At 51.3% G+C, this 14160-nt stretch overlaps 1 pseudogene; it reads left to right on the top strand.

Annotated features, from left to right (window-relative positions):
- The window catches only part of LOC129837154 (activating signal cointegrator 1 complex subunit 3-like), a 277375-nt pseudogene that overhangs the window by 150795 nt on the left and 112420 nt on the right, over positions 1-14160 (top strand).

Genomic DNA, 14160 nt, shown 5'->3' with positions numbered 1-14160 from the left:
AGAAACTATAACCCTTTAAAGACATTGTTTATTGTCAATTATTATATATATATTTTTAACATTACTTAAACGTAAACCTATCCAAAAATAACCTATTAAAAACAGTTCCGTAGCAATGAGGTTTGTGCAGTAGGCTATAGGCCCAATACATTATCACTGCATATCAGCTACGCTTGAATTACCCTGCCAGTGTTGTTCTTCTCAGATGATTTAAATTATATTTCAAAACGTGTGGTTTATGATCACACCGGTAATAGATCAGTTGTTGTATTACTTGTGAGGCCCAGCTGAGTGAGCATACATTTTAATAAAGTGCTTTTTTTTATTTCACTGGACTGATGGTGCCTTCATCTGATGGTCAGTCTCAGCGGGGGGAGAGAGAGCGCAGCAGAGGGTCCACCTCTCACCATCCCTCTGCTCTCCCTCCCTTCGCTGAGACTGACTGTGACCAAAAAGGGGACGTCTTCCAGCTGATGGTGAAACTCGAGTCTCAGGCTCAAATTCATGTTACTCCTCTGACCAGTGAAAGTGAAATATTCCTCCATATAAAAATAGACACACTTTGCCAGTAATAACAATGCAAGCATTTCGATACGCTTTGCTACTCATTCATTGCAGCTGCCGTGCTGGTTGAAATGCAAGTGGAAGAAGGGAGAAGCTCATTTAATGGCATATAAAAGTGTTCAATAAAAAGTGGTTACAGTGCTGAATAAAACTGTAAACGTGAACTCACTCATAAAAACAGCAGCTCTTTGCTCTCTAGTCATGGTTTTAAAGTCTCACAGTATCAATGTTGCTGTGCATCGAGGAAACTGCAGACACGGTAATCTGTGCCATCCGATTGGCCAGCTGTAGGCCTATAGGTGCACTTGATTTGCTCTCTGGGCTGGCGAATATGGCACTCGGAGGCAGCAGTACAGCGAAGCCTAATCATAACAATTATTCTGGGTGATTACATTTTTTTGGTAGTCACACTCGTGCCCCCAAAATAAAATTCCAGGTGACACTGGAAAATGTTTTAGAGCATATGCGACCAAAATGGTTGCACTTTAGAGCCCTGGTCCCAGCACTTATCCTACCCTGTCCCCCCTGGTCCCACTGTCCCCTCACCACACTAGCCTAGCGGTCAGCCCACTCCGACAGGTCAGTCCCTCCCTCTATCATTACACTAGGGTCTCCTCACCATGAACATTATGCACAAGGACATTCATATTAATATTAGTGCAACACCATCATTCTCATTCAACCATATCAGTTTATGTCATTGTTAAATATTGTAAGGGTTTTGTCTAGTCTTTGTTGTGGAGCTGTGTGTTTACCTCAGTCAGTCTGTGATTTAGCTTTAGTTAGCTTGTCTGTCTGTGGGCTGTGCTGTCTGTGGGCTGTGTGTTTCTGTATCTGAGTGGGATGCCTGATTCCCTCTTATGATGATTGACAGCGTCATGCGCAGGAATCAGCCCTGCCGTTTGGGATATTAGAGTGATTATGCAAATTCCGACAGTCTGGGAAATGGGAGCCATCGTTCCGGAGTGTCCCGTAACCGTGTTCCATTGTGATGAGCTAGCGTCAGGTGTCAATCCCAGCCAAGGAGGAAATGAATAAATGGAGGGGGGATAGAGAGATGCATGGTAGGAATTTTCACGGTCTCCTAGGTGACAAGAGGGATTGGAATGATTTTTTCTTTCTCCATTGGCAGACACACACACACATCAATATACCAATATGAATGTTAAAATATTGATGACAGATATAAAAGTTGGAGATGAAAGAGAGGGGTGTTGAGAACAAAATGGAGAAAGAGACCGATCAGAGAGAGTGATAGAGAGGGTAGAGACGGAGAGAGAAGGATACTGACAGGATATAGTGCTGCTTTTTATTTATTTATTTATTTTAGTGTGCTGTGACGTCGGGGACCTCTGGGTGGGTAAGGTTAACCGCCAGGTAATTGAAAAGCAGTCTGTTCGTCTGACCGCTGTTGACTCCGTTCACAGCCTATTCATGTGCAGCTCTAGCTGCCATCACTGGAGAAGGGCTGAGGGAGCGTCCTGTGAGGCCACACCACACCCCTACCTAGAGACTCTCCTAGACCGCACACTGCAGCCTCTTTGTCTGTCTGTCTCTTTGCATTTGTCCAGGGTGTTAGAAATGCTTATAACACTTTAACTAGCATTTGTCAAGGAGCCTTGGGCTGTTATGAAGGCATATAATGTCTTATAATGCATTATGACTTATAATGCACTATACACAGGCAGGTGCTTCAGAAGCAGTGTTTTTAGTTTTTTTTGCACATAAAATCCAAGATGGATCCAACCGTCCTGAGTAGCACAGCAGAAATGTCTTTCCTGTGTTTCTCCAGACAGCGTTTGTAATTAAGGTGTTTGTGCCGTACTGGAGTCAACAGTCAACAGCACATTGGAAGGTGTCTTTAAGACACTGTGAATTATTGATTGGTGCACAGTAAGCAAGATTGTTGCCTCTGGAAGTACAAAAAGGAGTCACCTCATCAATAAATATGACGAGGTAGAGAGGAAACAACACAAGAGTTCTCCAAAGGAGAAGGACAGGGTCTTTAGTTCTCTGGTTTCCAAGAAGAGACAAATCAGTCAGAACACAGACAGCACTGCAGACACTGGGCTCTGTTGTAGAGCCTTCCAGGGAAGTCTGTGGGGGTCCAGTAACCCTAAAGCTGTGGGTTGTGGTTGCTCTACAAGTCTTCAGGCCGCAGCCACAGTCATAACCCACAAATCGTATCTCATATATGATCATATCAATATTTTGGTTAACCATCAAAGTTGCGGAAACTTTGATCCAGAGCACACAGAAGTACATGGAACAACCAGACTTCAGAATGATATGTGCTTCAGTGAGACGGTGAGGAAAGGTGATGGTGTGTATCTTTATTGAGAAATGACAAGCTTAGATGGACCTATAAACCATTGAGTTCAGGCCCCAGTAGAGAAATCCACCATATCTTATTCCTTCTCAACAGAACCCACAAATATAGACACATAAGAAACCGGAGTCTTTATGGTTCATTCTTTCTCCCCCCCAAAGATGTTCAGTCATTTTTTGTTGTTGAGAAGTTGACATACTTAGCCTCCATTCCTACCCATAATACAAGAGGAGTTGAAGGGCCCAAACCCATTGCACAGATACCCCCAACCCTAACTACAAACACACACACACACACACACCACACACACACACACACACATATAAACATCCCTCCTGTCCAATTACCGCTACATCTGACAGGCTAGCCTACTTGTTAGTGTTTTCTGCTGGAGGAGCCACGGCTGGAGGAGCCACGGCTGGTGCTCCTGACACAGGAGGAACAGGGTGCTTAAGTTCACATCTTTTAACCTCATGAATATGGAAATCCCTGCCTCTAAATTAAGTTGAGGCTCTAAAGGATGTTTTATTTTCCTCCTTTCTCTTTATGTAAATATAGGATAATAACTGAAGCAGTTATCACGTGATGTTTTGCTTGTCAAAGTTTTGGTTTATTTAATTTTAATTTTCTCCCGTCGTCGGGGAGATTAACGCCAGACTTTGTGTTGCTCCGTAGATAAACTTAGGTTATTACCTGCATCGCCGTTCATCACTGGAGGCCTTAGTGTGGATGGCTCTTTGGTAAAGTATCATAGATGCAGAAGTGTGGAATACTGTATAATTAACTAATGCTGATAATGTAATGTGTTGGTATTGCTGAAACATTGAATAGACTATCTGGGACAAAGCTCAGGGAAAGCAGCCGCCCTCTACAGCCCATTAACAGTGAGAGTAATGGAGAAATGGTGTGTGTAAGAAGCCCACTATCCACTCAACCAGGCTGACGGGCACTGTTAATGAACGTAATGTGTATCTACAGTATGGACCGCTTTGTACCACTGGGCTGACACAGTGCTGTGTGTGTGTTAGGCTGATCCGGGCCAGGGCTATCGGCTGCCAGGGATTGGCTGGGCCCTATCTTGATAGTGGGTATAGACGGGTACTGCACCACATTAATAGCCTCGCCAATCTTCCCTGTCACACTCACCACAGGAGGCAAGGAGATAGGCCTCTCACACTCTCTCTCTCCCTCGCTGCTCTCTGTCTACATCTATCTGTTCTCTCCCCATCACTTTCTCTCTCCCACACACACAGACACACCTACACTCTTTCCTGCTCTTAAGTGTATGCTTCTTGTCCACCTCGCGTGTAAGACAGCACCCTCCCTCACTTCTTCCCTTTTGAGGAGACTGGTGTAGGGAAGCATCCATGTTTGATCTAAATCACCTACTGAAATCACTTTGTGTCATGACTGGTGAAGTCCAGTCGGATTGTGATGTCATCAGTGTGGGACGTTGCGGTAAGATGTCCATTCAGAGTACGTCATCATGGTGTGACCTTTGACCTTGGTGTGGGTTTATTCCAGGTGGAGTCAACCTAGAGTATGATTCGTATCCTGGGTCTGTCGGCCACGCTGCCCAATTACCTGGACGTGGCCTCCTTCCTCCACGTCAACCCCTACATCGGACTCTTCTACTTCGACAGCCGCTTCAGACCCGTGCCCCTCGGACAGAGCTTCGTAGGCATCAAGACCACCAACAAGGTGACCACACACACACACACACTGCTAACGCGCATCAAGCTGACTATACTGCCAGAACTCATGTGTCTTTAGCAGGGCCACGAGTTTTGTTTTACTACCTTCTTCCGTGTCATTTGACCGGGTTAAACGTAGGGGAAAGGGGATACCTAGTCAGTTGCTCAACTGAATGCATTCAACCCGAAATGTGTCTTCTTCATTTAACACAACCCCTCTGAATCAGAGAGGGTTGGGTTAATCGATATCCATGTCATCGGTGCCCGGATAGCAGTTGTTGTTGGGAGTTAACTGCCTTGCTCAAGGGCAGAATGGCAGGTTTTTTCACCTTGCCGGCTCAGGGATTCGAACCAGCGACCTTTTGTTTACTGGGCCAATGGTCTTAAACAGTTCTAACACAGCTAATATGTGTTTCTCTCAGATCCAGCAGCTTCACGATATGGAGGAGGTTTGCTATGAGAAGGTTCTGGAGCAGATCAGAAATGGACATCAGGTAAGGTTCTCTTTACTGTGTGCGTTAGTCTGTCTCCCTCTCCAGCCCCCAGCTTTACTCCACCAGACTCACTCCACCAGCTTTACTCCACCAGCTTTACTCCACCAGCTTTACTCCACCAGACTCACTCCACCAGACTCACTCCCCCAGCTTTACTCCACCAGACTCACTCCACCAGCTTTACTCCACCAGCTTTACTCCCCCAGCTTTACTCCACCAGACTCACTCCACCAGACTCACTCCCCAGACTCACTCCCCCAGACTCACTCCACCAGCTTTACTCCACCAGCTTTACTCCACCAGACTCACTCCACCAGACTCACTCTCCCAGCTTTACTCCACCAGCTTTACTCCACCAGACTCACTCCACCAGACTCACTCCCCCAGCTTTACTCCACCAGACTCACTCCACCAGACTCACTCCCCCAGCTTTACTTCACCAGACACACTCCACCAGACTCACTCCCCCAGCTTTACTCCATCAGACTCACTCCCCCAGCTTTACTCCATCAGACTCACTCCACCAGCTTTACTCCACCAGACTCACTCCACCAGACTCACTCCCCCAGCTTTACTCCACCAGACTCACTCCACCAGCTTTACTCCACCAGACTCACTCCACCAGACTCACTCCCCCAGCTTTACTCCACCAGACTCACTCCACCAGCTTTACTCCACCAGACTCACTCCACCAGACTCACTCCACCAGACTCACTCCCCCAGCTTTACTCCCCCAGCTTTACTCCCCCAGCTTTACTCCACCAGACTCACTCCACCAGACTCACTCCACCAGACTCACTCCACCAGACTCACTCCCCCAGCTTTACTCCACCAGACTCACTCCACCAGACTCACTCCCCCAGCTTTACTCCACCAGACTCACTCCCCCAGCTTTACTCCACCAGACTCACTCCCCCAGCTTTACTCCACCAACTTTACTCCACCAGCTTTACTCCACCAGCTTTACTCCACCAGACTCACTCCACCAGCTTTACTCCACCAGACTCATCCACCAGACTCACTCCCCCAGCTTTACTCCACCAGACTCGCTCCACCAGCTTTACTCCACCAGACTCACTCCACCAGCTTTACTCCACCAGACTCACTCCCCCAGCTTTACTCCATCAGACTCACTCCACCAGACTCACTCCCCCAGCTTTACTCCACCAGACTCACTCCCCCAGCTTTACTCCATCAGACTCACTCCACCAGCTTTACTCCACCAGACTCACTCCACCAGACTCACTCCCCCAGCTTTACTCCACCAGACTCACTCCACCAGCTTTACTCCACCAGACTCACTCCACCAGACTCACTCCACCAGACTCACTCCCCCAGCTTTACTCCCCCAGCTTTACTCCCCCAGCTTTACTCCACCAGACTCACTCCACCAGACTCACTCCACCAGACTCACTCCACCAGACTCACTCCCCCAGCTTTACTCCACCAGACTCACTCCACCAGACTCACTCCCCCAGCTTTACTCCACCAGACTCACTCCCCCAGCTTTACTCCACCAGACTCACTCCCCCAGCTTTACTCCACCAACTTTACTCCACCAGCTTTACTCCACCAGCTTTACTCCACCAGCTTTACTCCACCAGACTCACTCCACCAGCTTTACTCCACCAGACTCACTCCACCAGACTCACTCCCCCAGCTTTACTCCACCAGACTCGCTCCACCAGCTTTACTCCACCAGACTCACTCCACCAGCTTTACTCCACCAGACTCACTCCCCCAGCTTTACTCCATCAGACTCACTCCACCAGACTCACTCCCCCAGCTTTACTCCACCAGACTCACTCCCCCAGCTTTACTCCATCAGACTCACTCCACCAGACTCACTCCACCAGACTCACTCCACCAGACTCTCTCCCCCAGCTTTACTCCCCCAGCTTTACTCCCCCAGCTTTACTCCACCAGACTCACTCCACCAGCTTTACTCCACCAGACTCACTCCCCCAGCTTTACTCCATCAGACTCACTCCACCAGACTCACTCCCCCAGCTTTACTCCACCAGACTCACTCCCCCAGCTTTACTCCACCAGACTCACTCCACCAGACTCACTCCACCAGCTTTACTCCACCAGCTTTACTCCACCAGCTTTACTCCACCAGACTCACTCCACCAGACTCACTCCACCAGCTTTACTCCCCCAGCTTTACTCCACCAGACTCACTCCACCAGACTCACTCCCCCAGACTCACTCCCCCAGCTTTACTCCACCAGCTTTACTCCACCAGACTCACTCCACCAGACTCACTCCACCAGCTTTACTCCACCAGCTTTACTCCACCAGACTCACTCCACCAGACTCACTCCCCCAGCTTTACTCCACCAGACTCACTCCACCAGACTCACTCCCCCAGCTTTACTCCACCAGACTCACTCCCCCAGCTTTACTCCATCAGACTCACTCCACCAGCTTTACTCCACCAGACTCACTCCACCAGACTCACTCCCCCAGCTTTACTCCCCCAGACTCACTCCACCAGCTTTACTCCACCAGACTCACTCCACCAGACTCACTCCCCCAGCTTTACTCCACCAGACTCGCTCCACCAGCTTTACTCCACCAGACTCACTCCACCAGCTTTACTCCACCAGACTCACTCCCCCAGCTTTACTCCATCAGACTCACTCCACCAGACTCACTCCCCCAGCTTTACTCCACCAGACTCACTCCCCCAGCTTTACTCCACCAGACTCACTCCCCCAGCTTTACTCCACCAGACTCACTCCACCAGACTCACTCCACCAGCTTTACTCCACCAGCTTTACTCCACCAGCTTTACTCCACCAGACTCACTCCACCAGACTCACTCCACCAGCTTTACTCCACCAGCTTTACTCCACCAGCTTTACTCCACCAGCTTTACTCCACCAGCTTTACTCCACCAGACTCACTCCCCCAGCTTTACTCCACCAGACTCACTCCACCAGACTCACTCCCCCAGCTTTACTCCACCAGACTCACTCCCCCAGCTTTACTCCACCAGACTCACTCCACCAGCTTTACTCCACCAGACTCACTCCACCAGACTCACTCCCCCAGCTTTACTCCCCCAGACTCACTCCACCAGCTTTACTCCACCAGACTCACTCCACCAGACTCACTCCCCCAGCTTTACTCCACCAGACTCGCTCCACCAGCTTTACTCCACCAGACTCACTCCACCATCTTTACTCCACCAGACTCACTCCCCCAGCTTTACACCATCAGACTCACTCCACCAGACTCACTCCCCCAGCTTTACTCCATCAGACTCACTCCACCAGACTCACTCCCCCAGCTTTACTCCACCAGACTCACTCCCCCAGCTTTACTCCACCAGACTCACTCCACCAGACTCACTCCCCCAGCTTTACTCCCCCAGCTTTACTCCCCCAGCTTTACTCCACCAGATTCACTCCACCAGCTTTACTCCACCAGACTCACTCCCCCAGCTTTACTCCATCAGACTCACTCCACCAGACTCACTCCCCCAGCTTTACTCCACCAGACTCACTCCCCCAGCTTTACTCTACCAGACTCACTCCACCAGACTCACTCCACCAGACTCACTCCACCAGACTCACTCCCCCAGCTTTACTTCACCAGACACACTCCACCAGACTCACTCCCCCAGCTTTACTCCATCAGACTCACTCCCCCAGCTTTACTCCATCAGACTCACTCCACCAGCTTTACTCCACCAGACTCACTCCACCAGACTCACTCCCCCAGCTTTACTCCACCAGACTCACTCCACCAGCTTTACTCCACCAGACTCACTCCACCAGACTCACTCCCCCAGCTTTACTCCACCAGACTCACTCCACCAGCTTTACTCCACCAGACTCACTCCACCAGACTCACTCCACCAGACTCACTCCCCCAGCTTTACTCCCCCAGCTTTACTCCCCCAGCTTTACTCCACCAGACTCACTCCACCAGACTCACTCCACCAGACTCACTCCACCAGACTCACTCCCCCAGCTTTACTCCACCAGACTCACTCCACCAGACTCACTCCCCCAGCTTTACTCCACCAGACTCACTCCCCCAGCTTTACTCCACCAGACTCACTCCCCCAGCTTTACTCCACCAACTTTACTCCACCAGCTTTACTCCACCAGCTTTACTCCACCAGACTCACTCCACCAGCTTTACTCCACCAGACTCACTCCACCAGACTCACTCCCCCAGCTTTACTCCACCAGACTCGCTCCACCAGCTTTACTCCACCAGACTCACTCCACCAGCTTTACTCCACCAGACTCACTCCCCCAGCTTTACTCCATCAGACTCACTCCACCAGACTCACTCCCCCAGCTTTACTCCACCAGACTCACTCCCCCAGCTTTACTCCATCAGACTCACTCCACCAGACTCACTCCACCAGACTCACTCCACCAGACTCTCTCCCCCAGCTTTACTCCCCCAGCTTTACTCCCCCAGCTTTACTCCACCAGACTCACTCCACCAGCTTTACTCCACCAGACTCACTCCCCCAGCTTTACTCCATCAGACTCACTCCACCAGACTCACTCCCCCAGCTTTACTCCACCAGACTCACTCCCCCAGCTTTACTCCACCAGACTCACTCCACCAGACTCACTCCACCAGCTTTACTCCACCAGCTTTACTCCACCAGACTCACTCCACCAGACTCACTCCACCAGCTTTACTCCCCCAGCTTTACTCCACCAGACTCACTCCACCAGACTCACTCCCCCAGACTCACTCCCCCAGACTCACTCCCCCAGCTTTACTCCACCAGACTCACTCCACCAGACTCACTCCACCAGCTTTACTCCACCAGCTTTACTCCACCAGATTCACTCCACCAGACTCACTCCCCCAGCTTTACTCCACCAGACTCACTCCACCAGACTCACTCTCCCAGCTTTACTCCACCAGACTCACTCCCCCAGCTTTACTCCATCAGACTCACTCCACCAGCTTTACTCCACCAGACTCACTCCACCAGACTCACTCCCCCAGCTTTACTCCCCCAGACTCACTCCACCAGCTTTACTCCACCAGACTCACTCCACCAGACTCACTCCCCCAGCTTTACTCCACCAGACTCGCTCCACCAGCTTTACTCCACCAGACTCACTCCACCAGCTTTACTCCACAAGACTCACTCCCCCAGCTTTACTCCATCAGACTCACTCCACCAGACTCACTCCCCCAGCTTTACTCCACCAGACTCACTCCCCCAGCTTTACTCCACCAGACTCACTCCCCCAGCTTTACTCCACCAGACTCACTCCACCAGACTCACTCCACCAGCTTTACTCCACCAGCTTTACTCCACCAGCTTTACTCCACCAGACTCACTCCACCAGACTCACTCCACCAGCTTTACTCCCCCAGCTTTACTCCACCAGACTCACTCCACCAGACTCACTCCCCCAGACTCACTCCCCCAGCTTTACTCCACCAGCTTTACTCCACCAGCTTTACTCCACCAGCTTTACTCCACCAGCTTTACTCCACCAGACTCACTCCACCAGACTCACTCCCCCAGCTTTACTCCACCAGACTCACTCCACCAGACTCACTCCCCCAGCTTTACTCCACCAGACTCACTCCCCCAGCTTTACTCCACCAGACTCACTCCACCAGCTTTACTCCACCAGACTCACTCCACCAGACTCACTCCCCCAGCTTTACTCCCCCAGACTCACTCCACCAGCTTTACTCCACCAGACTCACTCCACCAGACTCACTCCCCCAGCTTTACTCCACCAGACTCGCTCCACCAGCTTTACTCCACCAGACTCACTCCACCATCTTTACTCCACCAGACTCACTCCCCCAGCTTTACACCATCAGACTCACTCCACCAGACTCACTCCCCCAGCTTTACTCCATCAGACTCACTCCACCAGACTCACTCCCCCAGCTTTACTCCACCAGACTCACTCCCCCAGCTTTACTCCACCAGACTCACTCCACCAGACTCACTCCCCCAGCTTTACTCCCCCAGCTTTACTCCCCCAGCTTTACTCCACCAGATTCACTCCACCAGCTTTACTCCACCAGACTCACTCCCCCAGCTTTACTCCATCAGACTCACTCCACCAGACTCACTCCCCCAGCTTTACTCCACCAGACTCACTCCCCCAGCTTTACTCTACCAGACTCACTCCACCAGACTCACTCCACCAGACTCACTCCACCAGACTCACTCTCCCAGCTTTACTCCATCAGACTCACTCCACCAGACTCACTCCACCAGCTTTACTCCACCAGACTCACTCCCCCAGCTTTACTCCATCAGACTCACTCCACCAGACTCACTCCCCCAGCTTTACTCCACCAGACTCACTCCACCAGACTCACTCCACCAGACTCACTCCACCAGCTTTACTCCACCAGACTCACTCCCCCAGCTTTACTCCATCAGACTCACTCCACCAGACTCACTCCCCCAGCTTTACTCCACCAGACTCACTCCCCCAGCTTTACTCCACCAGACTCACTCCACCAGACTCACTCCACCAGCTTTACTCCACCAGCTTTACTCCACCAGACTCACTCCACCAGACTCACTCCACCAGCTTTACTCCCCCAGCTTTACTCCACCAGCTTTACTCCACCAGACTCACTCCACCAGACTCACTCCACCAGCTTTACTCCACCAGCTTTACTCCACCAGATTCACTCCACCAGACTCACTCCCCCAGCTTTACTCCACCAGACTCACTCCACCAGACTCACTCTCCCAGCTTTACTCCACCAGACTCACTCCCCCAGCTTTACTCCATCAGACTCACTCCACCAGCTTTACTCCACCAGACTCACTCCACCAGACTCACTCCCCCAGCTTTACTCCCCCAGACTCACTCCACCAGCTTTACTCCACCAGACTCACTCCACCAGACTCACTCCCCCAGCTTTACTCCACCAGACTCGCTCCACCAGCTTTACTCCACCAGACTCACTCCACCAGCTTTACTCCACAAGACTCACTCCCCCAGCTTTACTCCATCAGACTCACTCCACCAGACTCACTCCCCCAGCTTTACTCCACCAGACTCACTCCCCCAGCTTTACTCCACCAGACTCACTCCCCCAGCTTTACTCCACCAGACTCACTCCACCAGACTCACTCCACCAGCTTTACTCCACCAGCTTTACTCCACCAGCTTTACTCCACCAGACTCACTCCACCAGACTCACTCCACCAGCTTTACTCCCCCAGCTTTACTCCACCAGACTCACTCCACCAGACTCACTCCCCCAGACTCACTCCCCCAGCTTTACTCCACCAGCTTTACTCCACCAGCTTTACTCCACCAGCTTTACTCCACCAGCTTTACTCCACCAGACTCACTCCACCAGACTCACTCCCCCAGCTTTACTCCACCAGACTCACTCCACCAGACTCACTCCCCCAGCTTTACTCCACCAGACTCACTCCCCCAGCTTTACTCCACCAGACTCACTCCACCAGCTTTACTCCACCAGACTCACTCCACCAGACTCACTCCCCCAGCTTTACTCCCCCAGACTCACTCCACCAGCTTTACTCCACCAGACTCACTCCACCAGACTCACTCCCCCAGCTTTACTCCACCAGACTCGCTCCACCAGCTTTACTCCACCAGACTCACTCCACCATCTTTACTCCACCAGACTCACTCCCCCAGCTTTACACCATCAGACTCACTCCACCAGACTCACTCCCCCAGCTTTACTCCATCAGACTCACTCCACCAGACTCACTCCCCCAGCTTTACTCCACCAGACTCACTCTCCCAGCTTTACTCCACCAGACTCACTCCACCAGACTCACTCCCCCAGCTTTACTCCCCCAGCTTTACTCCCCCAGCTTTACTCCACCAGATTCACTCCACCAGCTTTACTCCACCAGACTCACTCCCCCAGCTTTACTCCATCAGACTCACTCCACCAGACTCACTCCCCCAGCTTTACTCCACCAGACTCACTCCCCCAGCTTTACTCTACCAGACTCACTCCACCAGACTCACTCCACCAGACTCACTCCACCAGACTCACTCTCCCAGCTTTACTCCATCAGACTCACTCCACCAGACTCACTCCACCAGCTTTACTCCACCAGACTCACTCCCCCAGCTTTACTCCATCAGACTCACTCCACCAGACTCACTCCCCCAGCTTTACTCCACCAGACTCACTCCACCAGACTCACTCCACCAGACTCACTCCACCAGACTCACTCCACCAGCTTTACTCCGCCAGACTCACTCCCCCAGCTTTACTTCACCAGACTCACTCCACCAGACTCACTCCACCAGACTCACTCCACCAGACTCACTCCACCAGCTTTACTCCGCCAGACTCACTCCCCCAGCTTTACTCCACCAGACTCACTCCACCAGACTCACTCCACCAGACTCACTCCCCCAGCTTTACTCCACCAGACTCACTCCACCAGACTCACTCCACCAGACTCACTCCACCAGACTCACTCCCCCAGCTTCCAGAGTTGTGGATTCATCCGTTTCCACTCAGCCCCATCTGCACTGTGTGTTGGGTTCCCAGTCCAGTCTGCTGGTTCTGTCTGTATCTCCTTAACATACACACACACCTATGTGCACAACACGTACACACACTTAGGCACACCACGAGCGCACACACACATTGTCTCACTCAAACACACACAGGGCACAAGTAAATGAATCTACACACAGTTTGCCTGCTGTCAATACATTTTTTTTAAAGGATCTGAAATACTGTACCAGGTTCTGGTATCTGAATTGGAGAATGTGGTTTGTGTATAATTTATTATGTGTGGTTTGTGTTTTCAGTCTCACAGTAGGTGAGTCTAGATGTGATGTCATCTTTCTGTCTGTAGGTCACAGCCCTGGAGCCAAAACTCTCCAATAGGGAGCATCTGTCTAGGCTCCATATTAAATTGTCAGAAGTGGCTGTGACATATATTAATTTCATCTGGGAGGGTGATAGATGGAATTGTCTGGATGAAGCCCCCTGGCCCTCCTGTGCTGGGGTTTCAGCCCGGCAGACGGAACTTTAATAAGCTCTCAAACCAGCGGTTACCGTGGACGCTTCCCTCCTCACAGCTCTGCACTGA

The sequence above is a fragment of the Salvelinus fontinalis genome, chromosome 38, assembly GCF_029448725.1.
Source record: "Salvelinus fontinalis isolate EN_2023a chromosome 38, ASM2944872v1, whole genome shotgun sequence".
NCBI lineage: Eukaryota > Metazoa > Chordata > Actinopteri > Salmoniformes > Salmonidae > Salvelinus > Salvelinus fontinalis.
This window is presented reverse-complemented; position numbering and strand designations above follow the sequence as displayed.